Source organism: Pinus tabuliformis, chromosome 2_2 (genome assembly GCF_031772625.1).
Source record: "Pinus tabuliformis cultivar Carrire ecotype Pingquan chromosome 2_2, CPIR1, whole genome shotgun sequence".
Lineage (NCBI taxonomy): Eukaryota > Viridiplantae > Streptophyta > Pinopsida > Pinales > Pinaceae > Pinus > Pinus tabuliformis.
In genome coordinates, this window is record NC_142300.1 from 1,248,227,793 (window position 1) to 1,248,250,978 (window position 23,186).

Genomic DNA, 23,186 nt, shown 5'->3' on the forward strand with positions numbered 1-23,186 from the left:
GCAGGAGTGGGAGAACCTTTGACTATTTTTACAACCTCGGCCCGATGAGGGCAATCTCTCGTAAAATGATCCTCTTCACAAATAAGACAAGGATATCGAGGTTTGCGTTTTTCGTCATTGGTTTCCGACTTTTCAGTTTTCTCCTTTGGAGCCTTGTCTGCTTTAGCCTTCTTCTTTCCTTTCTTCTTTCCACCGTTTTTTGGTTTGGCCGTAGATGACTCTACAGCGTGAATGTCGGCGGTGAGTTCAGGAGAAGACTCTCCTATCGGAGAATCAGGCAAAGTGATAATTGGAGTAGTTGAAGCCTTGGAAGACTTCTTCTTGCTCTTCGTAGTCACGATACCAATCATACCATCAGCGGCATGAGATCCCGAAGGAGCAGCAGCGATTTGATTCGACTTTGGAAGATCCGGAATCTTCTCGTGTAACGTACCCGACTGAGTGTAAACTAAGTCAAGGTATTGTGCCTGAGCAATGACTTGCTCCTCAGTAACTACTCCGGCCTTAGCGACATCTTCAGTAATCTTCGGTAATAATGATTTGACAAACCATTCAGCTAAGATTTGGTCCGGGATAAAAACTTTCACTAATCGCCTTCGACGTCTCCACTCATGAATGTGATCAGAAATATACGTGGACGTCGATTGTTTTAGTGAAGTTAATAACTCCGTGCCGTTATCGTATCTGACCGGCAACTGAAAGTGAGTTAAGAACGAGGTAGCTAACTGGCTAAAGTTGTAAAAAGAGGCCCGTGGTAACTCAATGTACCACTTGGCCGCGAGACCAATGGGTGTACGCTGGAAAAGACGTAAGCGGATGGAATCATCTGAGATAGAATTCGAAGCACACCAGAGGTGGTAAGTCATCACATGATTGGATGGATCCTCTCCAGACTTACCTTCGAACTTGGGTATATCGCTGGGCAACTTATTTGGCATTGGCGGCCAGAACTGAAGATATTGAATTGGATCGTTCGTTAGGCGCGTCAAGTCGGGTAAATCCAAAGTTGCAATAAACGGTAACTGCCAGTTAGGATCTCTAAAACTCTGGGTCACAATACCAGCCCCAGGAGGAGGATATCCAGGATAACTAGGAACAGGAGTCGCATTTGGGATATTATATCCTCCTGGAAAACCAGGATTAACCGGACCGTACTGGGGTTGTTGAGGTTGTTGATAAGTGTACCCAGGATACGGTTGATACTGGTAAACCGGTTGTTGGACAGCTTGCCCAGGTTGGTACTGTCCCTGGTACAGAGGTTGAACAAATTGAGGTTGAGTAGTCACAACCGTACTTATACCAGGCTGACCTATAGGCATCTGGACCGTGGTTTGAATCGTAGATCCAGACAACGGTAAAGATGTCTGAGGTGTGGTAACAGGGACAGTAGAAACTGGAGCCGTCGATACTCCAGAAGTAAGTATGGTAGATGTAGCGATAGTTGCAGCAGCCGTTTGAGATGGAGTACTAGGTGAAATTGACGGCTGAGTAACTACCGAAGCTACAGAAGTTTGAACATTTGGCTGGACAGGTTGCGGTTGCTGGGTTGGACCAGAAACTACGGGTTGTCCAGCTTGAGGAACCATCTGTACACTTGGCTGCAACACCTGTTGACCCTGTGAGAGATCCCACACTAACATTCCAGGGTACTGACCCGTAACAGGTTGAGGGTACTGAGATCCATAACCAGATTGAGGGTAGGATTGATAATTGTAAGGTGCAGTTCCCATACTTGGAACATATGACTGACCTTGAGGCGGTTGATAACCTTGACTTGAGTATTGACCTTGAGGTTGATAACCTTGAGGTAAATACTGATACTGGGGTTGACCTTGACCTTGAGGTTGGTACCCTTGAGGTTGATAACCTTGGGGTTGATACCCTTGAGGTTGCCATCCTTAGGGTTGCCATCCTTGAGGTTGATATTGATACTGAGGTTGGCCTTGGGGTACATATTGAGGCTGAGGTTGACCTTGAGGCAAGTATTGCACCATAGGTACATACTGACTTTGAGGTTGCCCCCCAGACACGATTTGTGTACCTTGAGGTTGCCCCCCAGGCGTTAACTGCGGTTGCCCCCCAGGCGGTAATTGGCCACCTTGAGGTTGGGAAACGGGAACTGAACCTGACATCATGTAAATGTCTCCTACACCCAATGGTATATTACCACTGTTTCCAGCAAATAACCCATGATCAATGGGTTGAGGAGATGCCCCCGCAAAGGTACCAGAAAGTGACTGATACCCAGTGGGAACAAAAGGACCGCCGTGTAAAAAAGATTCAGGACTTTGTGTAAACACGGACGACTGACCAGACATATTTACAGGAGTATGAATACCTCCAGGTGGAAAAGGAGTACGAGGTGTGGAAAAACCGACTGAGTTGTCTAAAAAATTGGTTAACGCAAGGTACCAAGAAGTACTTCTAGGAGGACTGTAAAAGATTGATTCACGCTCCCTTAGATCAATAGTAAGTTGACCTTCAAGGTGAGAGACACCTATATCTTCTTCTGGAGCAAGTTCTTCTATAGCAATCAAACCAGAAGGTAGATTTTCGGTGATAATTCTTTCTATTCTCGGTGAATCAGGGACACTAGAAGTTGGAGTAACAGGTTCGGAAATTTCAGGTTCTTCGCCTGTTTCACTGGCAGATGAAAAACTACCAGCGAGCTCGGAAACTGTAACAGTTTCGGGATTGTAACCTGTTTCTAAACTTTGGTAATCTGGATGGACTACCAAGGAAGATTCTCCCTCTTCAGGTGAACCTACTCTACTGTCACTAGGAGGAGTTACAAGGACCTTTAACCCTTCTAAATTACCCGGGTCGTCTCGAGGAGGGGATCCCCTAAGTCTACGGGATCTTCTCAACAATTCGGCCACAGAAACAACTTCAGGAGACTGGCCCCGAAGTCTACGGGACTGTCTCGGTAATTCCGCCACAATTAAAGATTTTTAACTACAACACACGAAAACAAAGTAAAAATTTCAAATCAAACCACCTAAAGTCTTCTAAAGAAGCAAACAAATTTGAAGCACACGCCTAAATAATCTAGAGCGTCAAACCACACACAAACAGTAGTCTTCCGGACCAAAAGCGCTAGTTGGTGATTAGGCCCAACCTCGCAGGATTCAGTACAGAAATGGCGGGTGGAACAGTTACCCCGGCAACCTGCTTAATGAATAGACCGGCACAAGTTCCTCCACTTTAACCGTCTCGAAGTGAAGTGAACCCCCCGGAAAATCCATGTGAGTATAACCGACGTCTGCTCCAGGTACAGTGGGACCTTCCCTCCACCGTCACCTTGGTAGAACCCTAAAGATTATGGTCACTAAAGTTACCAATCACAACAATTACACCTGGGGGAACAGTCTAAACTCCGACAGCACGCAAGGGCAGAGTAACAAGCTCAATCCCCTTACCGGCTCCTTGACAATAATCCAAGGTTTACCGATAAGTGACCCCTGGCTCCTCGACAATGGTTAATCCGAGGTTTACCGTTTGTAATACGTACTGTCTGGCGTCGTTCCCAACGAGGGAGGAATGATCCCCTCACTGGTTCGGACACGAGCTCGTGCTTCTCCTTTAAGAGGATCTTTCCCAGAGTATAACTGAAACAATTGGATTTAATCTACTCAAGATAAACTATCTGTTTGGTTTTGTAGTCTTGGAGAGTTAAGTACTCACCTACTCCAAGACCCTAGCCTAAGCTATGTTGGTGTTTCAGAGCCCTAGAAAAATAAAAATTACTAGATTGATTTTAATTTAAGCGTTACTTTTAAGGTTGTTTCTTAAGTCAAAAGGTGATGGAAGTGAAACCAGTGATGTGTTGACTCGACTCGAAACCACTACAAAATGCACCTAGGATGATTTACCCACTACTTTACTTTTTCGATGAATTGCTTAACTAAAAAGTTGAGAGAATGCAATCTTTATAAAAGCAACTTCTTAATTGAAGACAATCAAAGAAACAATTCATTTGTCTTTTCAAAGCATAAAAAACATGACCGCTCTTTACATGCACGAAAAAAACTCTTTTTCTCTTTCAAAAACAAAAAGCTACTTGAAACAAGACTTTTAAAGAAGATGTTTTTGTATTTTTCTTTTAATAAAGCAAATAAATCTAATATAACCAAAAATCAATCTTAACAACTATTAAAATCTATGAAAATTCACTCATAAGCAAACTAAAAGGTAAATTTACTCTAAGCAATCTTAACGAGGCCAAAACCAACAATGATTATTCTAAGGTGTTTTACTTGATCACAATCAAATCAAGGACTAGCTTATTGCAGCACCAAAAACTAGCCAAAACAAAACTCTAATCTTTTTGTTCTTTTGTAAAATGGAAATCAACACTTTATAAACAAGTAATTCGAAATTTGACCCAAAACAACTTAAATGGCAAGCTGCTCACACAAGGAGACTTTACGACAGGCCCGACTTCTAAGAAGGCTGACTAACCAGAGAGATCTAAGGCTGGACAACTTTCTACCGTCAAAGTCACTACAGGACCTATTGAAAAATCAAACCCTAGGCCTAAACTTCGTTGAAATCCACTAAAACACTCAAAGCTCACAAAACAAGTTCAGGTGAAAATTTTTGACAGGGTACTAAAGGATCTGGGTAGAAAACACTAAGAAAAATCAAAATCTAAAAGCAATTAAAGCAAAAAATGGAATTTTCCTAAATTTTACAGGAAGACGCAGGCAACCCGTTATAACAGGTGCGGGCTCGCTCTGTGCAAACAGCAACAGCGCGTCCAAAGACGCACTGTGCAGTACTCAGAGGGTGCGTCCTTCTGGAAAAGTTAAGAAAAACCAAATCTAACTAAATCTAAAGCTAAGCCACCCAAATACTAATTCTCACAGTCAAAAACCAGAAAATAAAAGTGATTTTCACAGAGCAAAGTTCACACAAAGGAAAAGACTTTCTCATTAATGGATTCCCCAGCGGAGTCGCCAATTTGTCGTGGCGGAAAAAGTCGTTTGTGCGGACACAACTGACCTCCCTAGGAGTCTAAACTCTCTAACGACAAACAAGACAAAATGGAGTGATCTTTCTCTAAATATACCTTTTAAAACATGAAAACTACAAGTGTTTAGGCTTACCTTATTCCAAAACGCTGTTGTTGTAGTCCGTCCTTGCCGATCCGGATGAGCTCCTCCTTCAAGTCAATTCCTGCAACCACAAACAATCAAACAATTACCAAGCACTTGCATTTCATATAATAAAACATATATTCAACATGCAGACCAAGGAACACATGAAATAACTCATTAACACAAGCTATTGAGAAAAATAAACCAGTTTGTATTAATAACGAAACAAAGAAACTCTTACAACCTGGCCTTGGTGTTGTGCAAGTTCCTCCCAGGGTCCATCAAGGGTTTTCCTCTACTTTGACAAAGCTCACCCACTTCCAAGTAGAATCAAGCAAAGACAATCTCTCCTCACAAGGTTCTAAATGGGAGTCCTAATTCCTGCAGCATTTACCCAAAGAAAATGTATAGCTCCAACCTCCCCTCCCTCTGGCTCAATGTCTTTATTTATAGTGCTGTAAAGAGGTTATTCAGGTCCACCATCAATGGGATAATCCCCCCCTTTGGGTGGGATAGCTCCCTTATTGATGGGATAAGTTCCTCCTTAATAGAGATACATGAACCAACTGGAGGCGCATCCAATTCATCAAACCGACCTCTAGAAAGTTCTAGAAGTAACCACAAGTAACTTTTTTAAGATGAAACTCGCGCATTTTGCCTTTTACAGAAGGACGCACCTGTCCCTTAACATACAGAGCGTCCAAGGACGCGACTTTTGTGAACATTGTGAGCGTCCCCGCAGGTAAGGCTAGAGAGAACCTGCGACCCCAGAGATAAACATATTTTTGACAAGACTTTCTCTCTTCTTTGAGTTTGAGATGGATAGCAGAGGCATAAGACTTGCCTAAGAGGGTAGCATGACTGTTGATTTGAGCCATACTAACTGTAAGTGGTCATGGTGACATTTTTTAGTGTAACAAGGAATCAAAGATGAATTTTTAGAACTTTTAAATCTGATAGGAAAAGGTGATGTTTTTCAGTTATCATATGATGATGTTTGTGAGTTGTGCATAAGGTATTCAAGAGGAATCTCCAAGGCTGGTAAGAATTCTAGAGAAGTTTGTCCCTTATTTTCTAAATCTGCTACAAGAATAGGAGATATAAGAGCTGAAATCAATGTTTTATTTGAAAATTTTAAAGTTGATTTTATTAGCTCTTTAAACGGAAAATTGGATGTTTTGCAGGTTCATAAAAATCAAGAATTGGATGAAGTGTTTTACCCTCAGGACCGAAAGGAGCATCTCATAGATACTCACTCTTCCTTATCTAGGATGGAAGTAGCATATCAAAGAGGTAAGAAAGCTGCAACAAGGCCTACAGGTATGGTTCAAAACACTTTTTCTCCATTGTCATACTTGCATAATCCATTATGGAATGCTAATGTGTTAGGGCAGCCATGTCAATTTCAATATAACCACCTATCTTGTTTACAAGTTGGGCATGGTTCATCTTATGATGGCATGACTACTCTCCCTCATCTTGTAGCACAAGCACATTCTCCATATTCTCCACCAGCTCTTTCACAACACCTTGCTTTCCCATCAAAACCATTCACACAACCCAATCAGCCACATCATCAAAATGCTCCATTCCATACACATTTTCCTGCTCAACTAATTCCACACCCTCACCATAATAAACCAGTACAACATGCTTACAATGTTGAGCTGGCAAATTTACTCACCCTTCCCACCCATTCTATCTCACATGTGTTATTAGAGAAAACCTACAATGAGATTTAGAATGTTTCAAATGCAAAAATTGTAGAAGCTATGGAAGAAAATGAGGTTTCTTTTACTATGCATCAACAAACTATTTTAAAAGCTCAAGAACTTCATGATATGATGGCTATGCGAAATCAAGAAAATAAATGATACATTGAAGATTGGTTTCACTCCATCATTTGTTTGCAACATCACTCCATGCTTCAACAATTTTTGATACCATTTTTTGAAGGGAAGTTGGCTTCTCATACCCTAATATCCATTAACATGCATTTTTCAAATTTGGGTATGTGCATACGTGAAGCCGTATTTTGAAAATGGCTTCACTGGAAGTACTCATATACGTAGTCATATTCATCCTTCAACCAAAGTAGGTTAGTGAAAAAAATAAAATAAAATAAAATAAGGACATAAATAAGTGCATTTTGTTCTTTTGTAAAACTAGTTGTTTTTGTTGCAACATGCTATTGAAATCAACATCGGTGATAAATTTTTTTTAATCATTTGTGTATGTAGATGAATCATAATGGAAATAATAAGCTCTACAAACACTCGTTTTCATTTTTATCACCAATTTGAAAAAATGCTTGAATTTCATTTTTTTGGCTTGCAGGCTTGATGAACTTTCTGGAAAAACAGTCGGGACAGTCACGTTTTGAGGGATCAAAAGTGAATATTTCTAAAACCTGTTTCTACCCCAAGTAGCCCTTGATGTCTACTTTCTAACCCAATTTGAATCACTCAATTTGGATTTGAAACGAAAAAGTTAGAGTCAAAACATTGACCGGATGTCTAGCGGGCAGCTCAGGAACAGAGTTGGGACAGTCAGTTTTTGGAGGCCTAAATGAATGAATTTTTAAAACCTGTTTCTATGGTAGATTCCCTTATGAATATAGTTTACAATGCAATTTGAATCACTCATTTTCGATATCGTATGGGGAAGTTATGATCAAAATACTGACTGTCTATCGTAAATCAGCACCCTTAAAACTATGTCTTTCCGGTTGTTCCTTACAGTATTTGACCCATCAATTCTTCTTCTATTCAAAACCTGTTTCTATTGGAAATAAATAAATGAATATACTTTCATTTCCAATTTGAATCATTCGAATCCAACATCAAACGAAAAAGTTACGCTTGAAATATCAACTGTTGGTCTAAGCCGGGTAATCGACAATGACTCTATTATGCAGGTTGTTCTAACTAAAATTGACATATCATATCATTGAATATTTAAAACCTGTTTATACTGGAGATAAACCTTTGAATTAGCTCTCATTTTCCTTTGGAATCACTCAATTTTGACGAAAAACAAAGAAGTTGTGATTAAAACACCGCTGGTTAGTATGGTCGACCACTGCTCTCCCGCAGGTGACAAATAAATTTTACTTTGTGGATTTGTTATACAGAGTAACTACTTGTTGTTTTTTGCATAATTCTTGGATTAGGGGAGCCCGATCACCTCTCTTTCTCCATGATTGAATGTTTTATTGCAGGTAGACACTCGTTTTTTGCAGGTCCTGGGAAAATAAAGAAGGTCAACTTATGGACAAGTGATTTTTCAAAGAAGTTTTTATAAAACAAAGGAATTTTATCCAAATCATTACCCAACGGATTCATAATAGAACAAATGAAGAATTGATTTCAATTTCAAGATTCATGTCTTGTCACTGCTGCCAAAACATTTTTCAAAAAGATCATTTTTTTACATAACATCATAGCTGTTGTAACTCAATTTATTTATTTACATACTGCTTTTTGTTGTTTCTTTTCTAATTTCTCTTATATTTTGTGTTTCAGGTGTTGCTTCATTCAAAGTGCAACTCATCCTCATCATCAATGCAGTGAACAGCTAATTCATTCTTTGCGTGTTTGCATTTTATGGTTGTGTATTTTGCTGTTCCTTTTCGGAAGGGACAGCATTTGTGTGCATTTTTGTCGTTCCTGCTGTTCATTTTTCAAAGGGACATCATTTTCGTTTTGCTATTTATTTTTTAAAGGAATAGCACTTTTTGGTTCAACCATTCATTTTGTTGTTCCTTTTTCACAGTTCATTTTGCTGTTCCTTTTCGAAATGGAACAGTTGTTGTTCCTTTTCGAAATGGAACAGCACTTTTGCACTTTCACGTTGGGTGTGTTTTTGTTGTTCCTTTTTCAAAAGGAACAACATTTGGTGTGTTTTTGCTGTTCCTTTTTCAAAAGGAACAGCATTTGGTGTGTTTTTGCTGTTCCTTTTTCAAAAGGAACAGCAGTTTGAGTTTTTGCTGTTCCTTTTTTTCAAAAGGAACAACAGTGCGTGTTTTTGCTGTTCCTTTTTCAAAAGGAACAACAGTTTGAGTTTTTGCTGTTCCCTTTTCAAAAGGAACAGCAGTGCGTGTTTTTGCTGTTCATTTTTCAAAAGGAACAACAGTTTGAGTTTTTGCTGTTCCTTTTTCAAAAGGAACAGCAGTGCGTGTTTTTGCTGTTCATTTTTCAAAAGGAACAGCAGTTTGAGTTTTTGCTATTCCTTTTTTCAAAAGGAACAGCAGTGCGTGTTTTTGTTGTTCCTTTTTCAAAAGGAACAACAGTTTGAGTTTTTGTTGTTCCTTTTTCAAAAGGAACAGCAGTTCGTGTTTTTGCTGTTCCTTTTTCAAAAGGAACAGCAGTGCGTGTTTTTGCTGTTCCTTTTGAAAAAGGAACAGCAGTTTGAGTTTTCGCTGTTCCTTTTTTCAAAAGGAACAGCAATGCGTGTTTTTGTTGTTCCTTTTTCAAAAGGAACAACAGTTTGAGTTTTTGTTGTTCCTTTTTCAAAAGGAACAGTAGTTCGTGTTTTTTGCTGTTCCTTTTTCAAAAGGAACAGCAGTTTGAGTTTTTGCTGTTCATTTTTTCAAAAGGAACAACAGTGCGTGTTTTTGCTGTTCCTTTTTCAAAAGGAACAGCAGTTTGAGTTTTTGCTGTTCCTTTTTCAAAAGGAACAGCAGTTCGTGTTTTTGCTGTTCTTTTTTCAAAAGGAACAGCAGTTTGAGTTTTTGCTGTTCCTTTTTTTCAAAAGGAACAGCAGTGCGTGTTTTTTCTGTTCCTTTTTCAAAAGGAACAGCAGTTTGAGTTTTTGCTGTTCATTTTTTCAAAAGGAACAACAGTGTGTGTTTTTGCTGTTCCTTTTTCAAAAGGAACAACAGTTTCGCGTTTTTGTGTGTATTTTTGCTTTTTTTTGGTATGCATTTTCTTTGTTGTTCCCTACACAGAACACCACTTTCTTTTTGAGTGTTTTTGCTGTTCCTTCAAAAAAAAAGAAACACTTTGAGAGTATTTTTGAGAGCAACCCTTCCTTTCTCTTGTGGGATTATTCATAGTTCATCTCAACCACATTTTCCTGATTTTCTTTCATGGCATGAAGTACACTACTTTTATGAGGACAAGAATTATGGATTCTATTGAAGCAAGTTAATATCATTCACGTTATGATCTTTAACAGGACAACTCCTTGATGATAGACTTTTTTTCAAAAGAGACACAATTATTTATATACTACTTTACTGCATTGTTTTCTGTTGAACATGATATTGATTGATCATCTTAATACCATGCTGGTTCCACCCTTCCTGGTTATAATCTTCTCTGTCTGTAATAAATAAGATTATGGGTATATTTTTTTTATATATTGACATGTTCAACTTCTTCCGCCATCCCTGCTCTTAAGGAGTACTGAGCCTCCCTCTTTTTATCATAAAAATGTGTAATAACAACAAAATTTTGTTCGCAGATGGAGGATAGGGGGTCTCATTACGAGCCAGCCTACCATGTTCATAAGGCTGTAACAAAGTGACATTCCCATTATGGCCACCACACCAGGGTTATGATCCATTGGATAGCCAAATTATCCTTGGAACAGGAGGTCTCATCATGAGCCGGCCTAATCACTTTTGCTACCTCCTAGTGAATGACAGTGTGGTTATCTGGTTACCACGCCAGCACACTGATCTCTTCTGTAGAACAGCACTAAAACTCTCCATTTATAAATTGAGGATCCTGGCTCATATGGGTTAAAAAGCAACCCTGCCGAGGCTATGGGCGCCTGCTGGCAGCAGCGGCTCTACTTATGGTATTGAAGTTATATATTTTCGTCAATTATTATTATAATACCCTTTTCTTATTTTCTTTTTATCAGAGAAGTTATTTCCTTAATTTTTTCCCTGTTTGAACCTTTATGCATGAGAAATTGTTTTATGATCAATCATATCATTTTCAGCTAGAATACCGTCAGCAAAGCATCTTTTTAGCATATTGTTGTCCTTTTTCGTTTTGCATAAACTATCATCACTCCAAAGCGTCCTATCTCTTATTCATAACTATCTTTACACACTCTGCTCTCATTATAACCATAACTCTCATCGTCCTATCATTGATATGTGTACTCTCCTGCTGTATTGTTCATTCCCTTGCCTTGCCATCAGCACAACACCTCTCATATGCTTTATGGTCATGGAATTCATTTTCCAATTGGAGGGGTGAATGTATGCATTATGGGGTTGCATGCGATATGATTACTGCACTTTGCCATACCTTGTTGATTTGGTGACATATTAGTATTGCATGTATACATAAGTTTTTCTAATTGAAATTTTGCATGCATTTTATCTGTTGCTATTCAAATCTAACACTATGGATTCAAGAACATTGTATGCAAAATAGTGCTTTGTTTACAGGAGAACAACAAGTATGGGCAGAATTCTATTCGTAGCATGACCACACTATTGCACTTCACAGTAGGGGCTCGTGAACATGAACAATTCTTCAGACATGATGTGCTTCACTGGATTCCACCTTTTGCATCACTTTTAGCACCAACTCTGCCTACATCAGCTTCAACAATTGCCAGTATTTATATGTCATTCCACATTTTTGGAGGTAAAACTTGAGGTAAAATTGCATAGTTTTCTAATTTATTATAAATTTAGGAGAATCTAATGAAAATCCATTTTGAGCATTATTTGTCATCCTTCATTCCACATCTTTACCACTTCCCCTTGTTCAGTAGCATGTCATTTTCGAGTGTGGGGGAGTGTTCCTTTCATTCATTTCTTTCTTATCACCACGCCATTCATATTCTTTCTCATCCATTGCTATTCTTATTCACTCTCAACACCTCCCTTATTCCATGTTGTTTTACACCAAGCATAGAATTCAACAGCTGGTAGCAACCACCTCTATTTGTTTTCTAGCATCGCATGAGGACATGCTAATTTTTCAGAGAGGGGGAGGAATTGCTATACATGATGGATATTTTCTACTTTCTTCCTTATTTAAGGCATACAATTTCATTTTTTGATTTCCACATATTTTTAAAACTATGAACTCAATTTTTGTGATCTCTAGGAAACACAAACATACTATTAAAATACACATACCTAGATAATTTCAAGATAAATTGGTTCATAAAAAATTTGGAAATCATGCACTCTCACCTACAGCCATTTTGTTTATATCTCATGATCTGTGCATCAAAACAGTCCGATTTTTGGATCATAGAAGCCTTCATATATTACAAATCTACTTGCAACATTTCAACAAAATCTGGTTTGTAGTTTTTGAGAAAATAGTTAATGAAGTTTGTTGTTACTTATATCATATTTTGTTGCAACTTCATATATACATATAATTGAATGTCAATGTAAAAATTGTTATGCCTTCATCAAGATTACTAAAAGTGAATATTCATTAATTAAGGAAGAATTCATTTGTTCTATCCATTTCATGAGCTGAGATGAGCATATTTTTTTATCGCTTGGTTAACACATGGGTTTTTGTCTTTGGGTTGCATGAAGACATGCAATATATTCAGTTTTTGTTGCATGAGGACATGCAACATATTGAGTGTGGGGGTATGTTGGGCCATGAATACGACCACTTTGTAACACTTATTTCATCCATTTTTACTCTTCTCTATTATATCATCTATTACAATTTATCATTTAAATCCATTTTATAAATGATTTATGCTCTCATGAATGTATATTATTTATTCTCCTTTATTTCTAATAAATTGATGTTTATGCATTATTTTATCAATGATAGTTCTAATAAGTTGGTTATAACATCATTCACCATTTTTAGCCTCCAAAGTAACTTCCAGATTGAAGATTTGATTTTTAAATCTGCCAACTCAGAAATTCGTTGGTTTAAGGCGTGACAGTTTTGCGGTTGAGATTCTGAGCAAATGAAGACGAATTTGAGAAATCCGGAACATGGGTTTTGTCCAGAACGGGCCCAATTAACTTTTTCAAAGAACGGTTTGCCCAAATTCGGCTTGTACTAAGAGAAACACAGGGTTCTTTGAGCACGATTTTCTGAGATTTATTGTTGCGGCCGTCCTCCAAATCTTAGCTGCAAAGCCAAATTCGCCTTGTTCTTGTTGATCAATTGGTTAGAAGCAAACCAATTTTGTAAAAGAGATCATGTTGTACTTATCTTTATTGTAACTACTCTCTGATCTCTCTTTATTTAAATCAGAACAGAGATCAGAGAGGAGGAATTGGAATGATGGAAAAATGATGAAGAATGATGGTGGATTATCCATGATAGGATAGGGATTGTTGCATGCTGTAATTCTCAAGCATTTTCTGTTGTAATGATTCCACATTTTGTTGATTAAATACATGATTTGGGAGTTGCTGTCCATTCTGTTCATCTAAAGTAACCCAGCAGCATCCGCTGGCGGCTAAGGGCCCAGCCTCTGGTGGAGTATGCTGCTGCTGCTACTGTATATTATATTCTTTCATTTTATGCGTGGTTTGCTTATCCATTTTATTTGGTAATTTGGTATGTTATATTATTTTACATCACAGCTCTGTCACGTAATCTCATTTTCTGAGACAGAAATATCATATCGATTTTGCAACGCATTGCTGTTTCTTTAAGTGCTGATATAAATGGTTTTTACAGGATACCGTTGCTATTCAATTATGGAGTGCCTGTGTTGTAACATTTGACCATTGGTATTATTTTCATCTTAGAAATCATATTTCCTTGCGATTGTTGAATCTATGAACGTTGCTGTTCCATTACAAAATACATTCGTATTCTTTATAACTAAGACTGATAATTGGGTTACCATATCAGATTACTATTAACGCGTGCCGTGTGTATTTATATTTGACTTTCCAGCATTGTTTCATATTCCATCATTAATAAATGTTGTTCTATTTCCTTGTGCTGTTCGATTTATTCTTAGAGTAAAGATTGCTATTAATTTGGCTTTGCTGTTGTTCATTTCCATTAGTTAAAGTTTGCTGTTCAGATTCCTTTAATTCTAGTTTGCTGTTCCATTTACGGCCGTTCCATTTTAAACTTGTTGTTCCATTTACTTTCTGCTGTTCCATTTACTTGCATTTGCTGCTTTGGTGTGAGAGAAGGTCTAAGGCTGTAGTGAGCCTCAGCAAGACGCTGCCTAGCTCCCAGACCTATTGTCCATGCTCTAATTTCCTTTCCATCAGTTTCTAGAGGGATGGGTTATCACTTCCGCACCCTTGACTAATAAGTTGTCTTGTGTGATTTTATCCTTTTGAAGTAATTTAGTCATAGTTTAGCATCCGTCTACTCTTGTGTTCTCTGAACGCTGTACTACTAAACATTACTCTTGAGTAAATAGCCGCCTCAGACTGAGTACACTCTTGAAATAAAAAGTCGTCCCTGGGTTGACAATTAATGTGAGGTAATTAGGAGTTTAAAAGACACCTTTTTATCGCTCCACAATAACCTAAAGTAGATACCCCAGTTTCTTTATCTCCATTGAAAGTCTAAATCAGAGTATCCAATCAAGATGAAGTCGCCCACCTGTGTATACTTGAGTCCAAATTCTTGAGTTCCCTTCAAGTAATTTAGAACTCTTTTTTCAGCAGACCAATGTACCTCACAAGGCTTTTTCATAAATCTGGAGAGGAATCCAACAAAAAAGAAATGTCTGGTCTGGTAGTAGTCAGGTAGTTGAGACTTCCTACAAGTTGTCTATACTTTGTTGCATCCTCAAATTCTTTTCCTTCAATGGATGTGAGCTTTAAGTTTTTTTCCATTGGAGTAGTCAGAGGATTGCATTCAGCCATGCCAAACCTATTCAACAGCTCTCTAATGTACTTCTTTTGAGAAAGAAATATGGACTTCAGATGTTGAGTTACTTTAATACCAATATAGTAATGAACATAGCCCAAATTAGTCATTTCAAAACCTTTTCTCAATTCCTTCTTTATGGATGCAATGTAGCTTTCATTTTCCCTGTCATCAAAAGATCATCTACATATACCACAAGATATACAACTGTTTTGACGACATTCTTGCCAAAAAAAGTTGCATCATCAAGATCATAACATTTGAAATTAAGTTTCAAAATATGCTCAATTAGTTTTTCATACTAGGCTTGCGGTGCTTGTTTGAGGCCATACAAGGATTTCACAAATTTTCATACTTTATGTTCATGTCCTTTCACAGCAAATCCTTCAAGCTGGGACATAAAAACATTTTCTTTTAGATATCCATTCAAGAAAGCAATTTTTACATCCATTTGATGGACTTTCCAACCGTTCTAATCTGCTAGGGCAAAGAGTGTCCAGATCGTAGCCCATTTTGCTGTGGGGGAAAGTCTCCTCACAATCGACCCCTTCCTTCTGTGAAAAACCTTTTTCCACAAGCCTGACTTTGTGCTTGTGAAGTGAGCCATCAAATTTATACTTGTTTTTGTAGACCCACTTGCATCCAATTGGTTTGTTTCCCAGTGGTAGATCAACCAACTTCCAAGTGCCATTCTTTATCAAGGCATCACATTCCTTTTGCATTGCTTCTTTCCATTCATCATGAGAAGCAGATTCTTTGAAGGAAGTTGGTTCAAAATCTGTAGACAAATTCAATTCACAATCATAAGAAACATCCATATCAATAGGTGAATCAGAGTCATCTACATCACCTCCATTTTTCCGAGTTGAATTTCGAGTTTTTGTATTTCCAACCTCATCAGGATGAACACTTTCAAGTGTCTTTGTCAGCCACTTTGGGGGACGTTTCTGATATGGTCCAGGCTACTTCGTTGATTGAGTTAGGACTGAATTAAGATTGAGTCTCCCAATTCTGTCAATCACATCACTCAAAGTATCATGCATTGTTTGAGTTTCATGCAGGGGAGAGAGTGCTTCAGAAGAAGACTCCACAAGTTGATCTAGTATAGGAATCCCCCCTTTAAGATGTGGAATCTGATTATCAAATTCTTGAAATGATTTTGCATTTGCGAATATATCCAAGAGATCAAGTTTCCACTCAACAACATTGTCAGTTTTGGATGATTCAAGAAAGATTACATCTCTAGGTACAACAAACTTTTTATTGACTTCATCATAGAGACTGTATGCTTTGGAGGTGTTTGAATACCCCAGGAAGATACACTTACGACTTCTTGCATCAAGTTTGTTTCTATGTACCTTTGGTATCAAGGCATAACATGTGGAACCAAAGAACTTGAGATGCTTTACCGAAGGAATGTGCCCATACCACATTTCATAAGGAGTCTTGTTTCTAATAGCATTAGAAGGACATCTATTCTTTACATACATAACACATAGAACTGCATCAGCCCAAAACATCAATTTTACATTTTTGAAAAACATCATGGAGCACACCATATGTAAGATTGTCCCATTCATTCTTTTAGCTACTTCGTTCTGTTGGGGATTATAAGGCACAATTGTTTGATGTTTGATCCCATGTTGGCGAAGATAGTTTTCAAATCAATTTGAAGTGTATTTTTTTCCATTATCAATGCAAATAGTGTCAATATGAGATTGTGCATCATTTTCAATCCATGTATGAAAGTTCTTGAATGTTTGAAAAGCATCATATTTGTTCTTCAATAAATAAACCCAACACATTCTGGTGTAGTCATCAATAAATGTCATCATATATTTATTTCCATTTGCAGAAGGAACAAGCATTGGACCACATAAATCTGCGTGAATGAGTTCATGTTTTCTATGTTCTCTGGAATGTGAGTCATGAAAATACTGTTTTCTATGCTTTCCTAGAATGCAAGCATCACATTTCTTAAGTTTCCTAGGAATTGTAGGCAAACTAGTAACACCATTTTTCTTCAACAAGAGGAGGCTGTCATAGTTCAAGTGTCCAAATCTAGCATGCCATAATAAACTTGATGGAAATGTACCTTCTTCATAATGATAATTGTATGAAAAAATTTTGCACCAACAGAGGTACCCTGCAGCTTGAGAAGCCTTTCTTCTTCTATCCCCATCATGAAAAGTGAGTGGTCTGATGCTTTTCTCACCTCAACCTTGCCATCAAACATATGAATGGAGTGTCCTTGCTGGCGGATGTGGACCAAGGACAACAGGTTTCTTCTCGACTGTGGGAGATATAAAACATGATGCAGAAGAAAGTCTGGAAGACCAGGCAATTTAAGCCTGATTGTGCCAAGCCCTAATGGCTTGAGTTTTGATTTGTCTGCAAAGTATAATGCTCCATCAAAATTGTCAGTAAAGTCTTTAAAAAAATATCTTCTAAAAGTCTCGTGGAAAGTTTCTCTTGAATCAAGCAACTAATCATTTTTCCAAGAAGCAAGTGAAGCATTAAATAAGTCTTCATTTACTCCAATATTACAGTGTGACACAACATAGTGAGCGGATTCAGGTGCTTTACCTTTCTCTTTATCATTAGTTTTACCTTTGGGTTGGTTTCTTTATTGCTCAATTCTATCCCAAGGCAACTTGCATGTGGATGCATCCTGTGATCCATCTCTTTTGCAGCATATGCAATGCAAATCTGACTTTTCTCCTTGAGAGTGTCTTCCCCCCCTGCCTCTGAAATTTCTTCCTCTTCCTCTTCGACCACCTCTTCCTTTGGAATAATCTTGAGCAAGATTCTTCTCTCTATGTGCAAGACACACAGCCCCTTCAGAAGACTGAGGAGTTGTCTTCTTCCCAAACGTTTTCTCTCTTTTAGCAAATTTTTTCACAAGGGAGTCAAAGGTAATATCTTTGAGGTTTCCATTTGCTTGGAATGATTCAAGATAATTTGAGTAAGTGGGATAAAGTGCCTTGAGAAAATCCATCAGAGGAATGTCTAGTTCAACATTAGTGACTTTGATATCATGCATAATAGATTTTACTTCTGATGTAAGAGAAAAAGTATCATCATTTTGTAATTCAAGGGTGAACAATTTAATCATGAGTTGAACAACTTCAAGTGTAGAGTGCGAGTCATAGAATTCCTTCAATTTTTGTAAGGCTTCGAAAGCATTTGAAAATGGTGAAATATTGAGACTCACCTCTTTATGTATTGATGCTGCAATCAATGCATAAGGCTTGATGTTTTTATTTTCCTAAATGGCAAATTCCTTGTCTCAGGTAGGCTGTTCTGGCTCTTTGTCTCCATCTCCAACACACAATCCTTTCCACAACTCATTAAAAATGAGAGTGTGTTTGATTTTCCATGACCATTCTGGATAGTTCTCCTTTCCAGTGAGAACCACTCCCACAATAGATATCAATGAATGCATTTTTAAAAAATGTACCCTAGTGCCAATATATAAAAAATGCACTTCTGGTGGTTAAAAATTGCACTCTGATATATTAAAAAAAGAGGTATTATGTTGGGGAGGTAATATATGGGGGAGGGAGTATTTAGGAAAGGTGGTATATGGGGAAGGGAGAATTTGGGGGAGGTGGTATATGGGGGACAGTGTGGGAGCCAAATGCAGGAGCGTTAATAACATTCCAATACGGTTATACCGGACAACATGGGAGCCAAACACAAGAGCGTTAATAACATTCCAATACAGTTATACCGACAAAATTAATAACATTGCAAACACGTATATAATAATAAACATAACCAGCATTATACCAAATGCAGGAGTATATGGTACGAGGGAGTGGTGAATCAGTGGGAGGTATGGAGTCTGATTATGAGAGCAAGAACTGCGTGCAGCGTTAAAAAAATGAATTCAAGTCACAGGTGCAACTTCCACATACAACGCAATATTATTTCAACACCCTCAAAACCATCAAACTTCACACACAGATTTCAAGAAGTTCAACGCATTTCAAGAATGACTAGCATATAAGAAGTTCAATGCTTTGATACAAGTTCAATGCATTGTAGGAATAACCAACATTGTATTAAAACAAAAATTGTCATGGGCTTGAGGTCGTCGTCCTACAATACGCCCACTTCATTGCCTCTGCCTATGGGATGTTGGTTCTCTCCTATGTGAGCTTCACAAACATCCTCTCTGCTACCAATTTCCTGTACAACTGCGAGATGCTTCAATGCTTCTTTTCACAAAAAATTTGAAACACTACTCCGGCTGACATACAACAGAAAAACACATGACAGTATATGGAAGATGGGTTTGGGCCTCAGAGCAATGGCAGATGTGTCAATTCTGCAAAATAGGCAGAACATAGGTAGAAGGGAGTTCCAAGGGCAAACTAGAATGCCAAAAATGGAGCTAGCTTTGATTCCATGTCAGACCATGATTTAACTCCTCAAAAATGACATTGTATATTCATTTAGGTTGTTCATTATTATATACATGAGGGAGTGACTATTGAGTTTCATCTCCCGATGACCCTCCATTTTCTCTATTATTTATTTACATTATTTATAGTTGTTCACCCAATCCCTATGATTAGGTTTCAACAATATTCATGTTTGAAGTTAGTAACCCCAATTAGTGGGCTAAAACCCTATGGGGTTGTGGCATGGCACTCATAATTGGTTTTGGTCATTGAATAGTCAATAATTAATAAATTTTTAAGCTCCTAAAATCCCTCCAACATTCTCTATAGAAACCCCTCTCAACTCTATAAAAAGAAATCTCATATATCCTCCAAATGTAGTGATCATGGAATTTTCGCTATAACTTCATTTCTATGAAGTCTTAGATTCTGAAATGACAACCCATTTGATTCACAATCGTGATGAACGTCACGACCAAATTTCAAATCTTGTTTCACTATATTTTCGGAGATATGATCTGTGGAAGTTAGGGTTTTTGCAGGCTCCCGAATTTCATCTCAAAGAAGTGACCTTGGGAAAATCATCATAACTCTCTCTCTGAGAATAGGATTGGAATTCTGTAAAATGTAGTGGATAGTGCACGGATTTTAGTTTTTGGTATATCAATTTCAGAGTGGAAGGAGGAAACAGTGACATGTGGTACGTCGTACAAGTTCGCTCTACTGAACTAGTCCATAATTAGGTCATTGTGAGAGATTGGACATAACTTTGTGTTGAAGAGTCCAAATTGGGTCAGACCTATGACATTGGAAAGAAGAATCGGAGGGCTTCTATAAGACTGAAGATAACATGTTGGTGATCTAAAATCATATAGATACATCAGATTAAATATCGTGCTCCTAGAAGGCAAGAAAAACTAGATCAAGTGTTGTCAAGGGGTGCAAAGGACCAGACTTTCTAGGGTAGCAAAGAGAAAGTTGCAGCAAAATGATGTAGCAGAGGTAAGCTACAGGTAAGTATCTTTTGTATATGCATGTTCATCTCTTAATTGCATTTGTTTCTTTGTATTCTAATTTGTTGTTTTTGTTTAGCATTGACATATGTTCTGCAGGATGAGGTAAGTTTTGCTATTATCATGTCATGGGTATTTCTTTGAAGACTTTTTATAGGTATTATATATTCATCAAGAGAAGAATCAATGCATAATCTAATGTTCTAAAGAATGAGAAAGGGTATCATGACAAGAGCAGCAAGCAAGGTACATAACAACAACAAGAAGTTCACCACATGAAGTCTTCAAGTGGGAAGCACTTAATACAATCATTGTAAAAGTATCATTGTACAAAGTTGTTGTAAAAGAATCATTGTAAAATTTGTACAAGTGTCTATCTACCAAGAGTTGAAGAGGAAGTGTCGGGAGGTATAGGATCATCATTGGGTGTTTTTTTTCATAGTTGGGGTTATGGTCTAGTGTGTCTTCTTCTTCTAAATCATTATATATCATTGTAAAGTGGACCATTTCCCTTGGTACGACAGTCCATTCTTATTTTATTCTTCTATAGGGCGGTAGGGTGGTGCTAGGCTAGTGCATGAAGTCACCAATAGGTTCAAGCCTGTGAAAACTTCAGGGTGGTAGGGTGGTTCTAGGGTGAGTTGTATCTCATTGGGTGTTGGGGCATCCATTTAGTTGACTACTGAAGAATCTCGGGCGTTGGAGCGTCCATCCAGTGGGAGCTGGAGAAGAATTCTTTTCTAGAATTGTAGGAAGTTGTTGCTTTCATTTCAGTTGGGGTTGAAGATTAAAGAATTTATTAGAAAAGCATTATTGGCATTGTGATGCATATGTTGTACTTGATGGCAACCCTCTCATAGAAGAACATCTCACTTACATAAAACTATATCAATCTACAGATGTGACTAAATGCATGGGATGCAGGGCAGCTCAAAGGAATAAGAAGATCAAGTTCTAAGTATGACAAGTTAGCTTTGCCATCAAGTCCAAAGGGGGAGATTGTTGGCATTATGAGACAAGTGTTGTCCTTGATGGCAACTCACATAGATGGTAGATCAAGTGCAGCAGATCAGTAGCAAAGAATTGATGATCAGACTACAAAGAATGAAGAAAGAAGAGTGTATACGTAGGTTCACTATATACCAAGTAGGGTATACACGCAGGTTCACTATATACCAAGTCGCGTATACGCAGGTTAGATATATACCAAGTAGGGTATACACGCAGGTTCACTATATACCAAGTTGCGTATACGCAGGTTCACTATATACCAAGTAGGGTATACACACAGTTTCATGCACGGAAAAGCGCGTACATTTCGGAAAGCTTATTTTTGGGTCCGTGGTATTTAGACCTATGCTTTTGGTCCGTGGTATTGCACCCATAAGTGTTGATCCCAAGTATTGCATCGATGGTATTGTTTTATTATGGTTTTGGTTCGTGGTATTGAGCAAGGCCTAAGACTATAAAAGGAGAGGAAGATCATTAGGCAAAGGCATTCAGAACGTCTTGAATATCTAATAAAGTATGAGATCCAGTATGCTGGTTATGGGTTGATGATGCATTGCTTGATCTGAGCTAAGGAGGGATCTCATCGGTTGATGGAGAACAAGATCTAAGAAGAGATCGGGATCAAATGGTTTGAAATGAACTATCTTTATATGGTTGATTATGCTTCTTCTAGATCTGCATACTGACGCATGTAATATAAATGTTATGAGTATGACTGATGTCTAGTACAGCTGCAAAGTTATAAGAAATATTTTTAGATCTCTGCCCGGGTTGCCCTTTGAAAAGGCACGTATGTACGCAGGTTTGATTCATCATAGTAGTGTATACCACTTGAGCTATGATGTCTGAAGTTATAGGTGGTTCTGATTGTTGATGAGTTCTGATGACTGTTTAATGGTGTCAGTGTTCTACATATCTTGGTTGGATGATTGTGTATTGATGGATGAGAACCAATATGGATCAGGATCATAATGACTCATATTTATGTGATCTGATAGACTAGATCTGGGTGCTAACAGATATATTATCCTTGTATATGTAATGATCTGGTTATGTCTGAAGTCAGGAAGTGCAGCAAAGTTTTGAATAAGTGATTAATGACATATACGCTGGTTCATCTTGATGAAGTTGCGTATACACACAGGTTCGGTACTTCCAAGTAGCGTATGCACTCTAATGCATGATTTTGATGGTACAGTTGGTTTTGATTGATTGCAAAGCTCTGCTCTGTGTTCTGGTGACTGTGGTGTTGACAGGGTTTCAGTGTTTCAGTGATTCAGAGATTGATGATGCTAGTATTGATTGTTTTGTGCTTCAATGATATTTATGGGTCCAGTATGAAAATTGGATGACACATGGCCTTTCAGATTATGTGTTGTGCTTCAGGAGTATCCAGTCTAAAAATGTATGAAACGTGGTACCTGGAGGAGAGAAGATTGTAGGCCGGCGCCTACGTACTAGTATATTAGCTAGTACAAGAGCAAAGGGGGTTGGAGCTCCCTTCCAGGAGAGTCTGAAGAACGAGAGAAGGTTGTAGCCTTCTGCAGGTTGTGGCCTACGTGCTGGTAAAGGACTGCACCAGTACATTGTAAAATAAGTTTCTTAATAAAGGAAGATAGAAACGAATTGCAGCAGGTGGTTTTCACCCACATTGGGTTTCCACCTTATATCATGGTGTTCATGTGTGTTGCTTATGTGTGTTGATCTATCTATTTTACTGCTACTGTTGACTGTTAATATGGCTAATAATGTTCTGATGCATCCAATGAAGATCACATAACTGAATCATGAGTTTAATGGTTATACGCTAGTTGCAATAGACACAGTCGCGTATATACACGGGTATAC